General features: G+C 39.1%; 1 pseudogene; it reads right to left on the minus strand.

Moving 5' to 3' along the window:
- Window positions 1–1,081: 1,081 nt before the first annotated feature.
- On the minus strand, window positions 1,082–1,531 carry LOC102737608 (small ribosomal subunit protein uS12 pseudogene; annotated as a pseudogene).
- Between the last annotated feature and the right edge of the window lie 432 nt (window positions 1,532–1,963).

Below are 1,963 nucleotides of genomic sequence, written 5' to 3' on the forward strand. Positions count from 1 at the left end.
CAAACACTGCTAAGGATGCTGAAAACTGGGTCTTTCAAACATTGCTTGTGGGAAGGTAAAACTGGAGAGCCCCTCTGGAAAACTGTTTGGCAGTTTCTTTAAAAATTAAATCTGCAATTACCACAGGACCCAACAATTTCCCTCCTGGTGTTTACCCCAGAAAATGAACACTTGTATCCACACAAAGACCTGAATATGAACGTTTATGGCAGCTGTACTCATAATAGCCCCAAAGTGGAAACCATTCAGGTATTTTTCAATGAGTGGTACATCCATGCCATGGATACTGAAGAATAAAAAGAAACAAATTATTGACATGGGTAACCACCTGGAGGAATCTCCAGAGAATTATAATTGAAACAAATAAACAAACAAACAAAGGTATTTATCAAGTGTTTCCACTTATATAACATTCTTAAAGTGACAAATTATAGAAAGGAAGAACAGATTAATGGTTTCCAGGGATGGAGGTGGGGATGGAAGCATGATGCAGCTATAAAAGGCAACATAAGGGATGGGGCGCCTGGGTGGCTCAGCCATTAAGCATCTGTCTTCAGCTCAGGTCATGATCCCAGGGTCCTGGGATCAAGCCCCATATCGGGCTCCCTGCTCGGCAGGAAGCCTGCTTCTCCCTCTCCCACTCCCCCTGCTTGTGTTCCTTCTCTCGCTGTGTCTCTCTCTGTCAAATAAATAATATATTTAAAAAAAAAAGGCAACATAAGGGATCCCTGTGGATGGAAATGTTCCATATTTTGACTGCATTACTGTTAATATCCTGGTCATGATATTGGACTCTCATGAAAGATGTTACCATTGGAGGAAACTGGGTAAAGGATACACAGAATCTGTGTATTATTTCTTACAACTGCAGGTGGATTTGGAGTTATCTCAAAATAAGATTAATTTAAAGAAAAGTTTTTATTTTTTATTTTTTTTATTTTTATTTTTTGGTTCATAACTCCACTTTTTATTTTCCATAGGATTTAAAAGACAAATACATTAAAAATAACAAATCTGTGTTAATGGGTACACATGTATAAAGATGTAATTTTTTGGCATATTTTTTCAGAGCTTATTGTCATGTTTTCACCATCAAAACTTAGGATCTTGGTCTTTCCTTCTTGCCTTTGTAAGAGGCCAAAAGAGAGACACTGGCTATTTTGACAACCTTAAAACGAACTCTAAGAATGTCACTGACAGCATGACATTTGTGAGCAAATCCAGCAACCAGAACCTCATCATTTTCCCCCATAAAATTCAAACAGCCATCATTGGGTACAAAGGCTTTGACTTTTTTGCCATTCTTGATCATCTGGACCCTGACACAAGACCTGATGGCAGAATTTGGCTATTTGGCTTCAATCCCTCCTTTTTCAAGCACAATTACCTTTGCATGGGAAGCACCTCTAAAAGGGTTGGCCTTCAGGGCTGTGCCCAAATGGATGTTCTTGTACTGTTTATCATGCCACCTCTGATCTCTTCGGTGGCTATGGAACCTCCTGGCAGTACAAAGACCGCGACACCTGCTCATCTTTTTTTTTTAGAGTTTTGGAGATGGTGATGATTTGTGATTTATTTTTTATTTATTTTTTAAATTTTATTATGTTATGTTAGTCACCATATAATACATCATTAGTTTTTGATGTAGTTATCCACGATCCATTGTTTTCGTATAACACACAGTGCTCCATGCAGTATGTGCCCTCCTTAATATCCATCACCAGGCTAACCCATCCCCTCACCACCCTCCCCTCTAAAACCCTGTTTGTTTCTCAGGTCCATAGTCTCTCATGGTTCATCTCTCCCTCCAATTCCCCCACCCCCCCATTTTTCCCTTCCTTCTCCTAATGTCTTCCATGTTATTCCTTATGTTCCACAAATAAGTGAAACCATATGATAATTGACTTTCTCTGCTTGACTTATTTCACTTAGCATAATCTCCTCCAGTCCCATCCATGTTGAT

This window comes from Leptonychotes weddellii, unplaced genomic scaffold (genome assembly GCF_054177405.1).
Source record: "Leptonychotes weddellii isolate Sample4059 unplaced genomic scaffold, ASM5417740v2 HiC_scaffold_17201, whole genome shotgun sequence".
In the NCBI taxonomy this organism is placed as follows: Eukaryota; Metazoa; Chordata; class Mammalia; order Carnivora; family Phocidae; genus Leptonychotes; species Leptonychotes weddellii.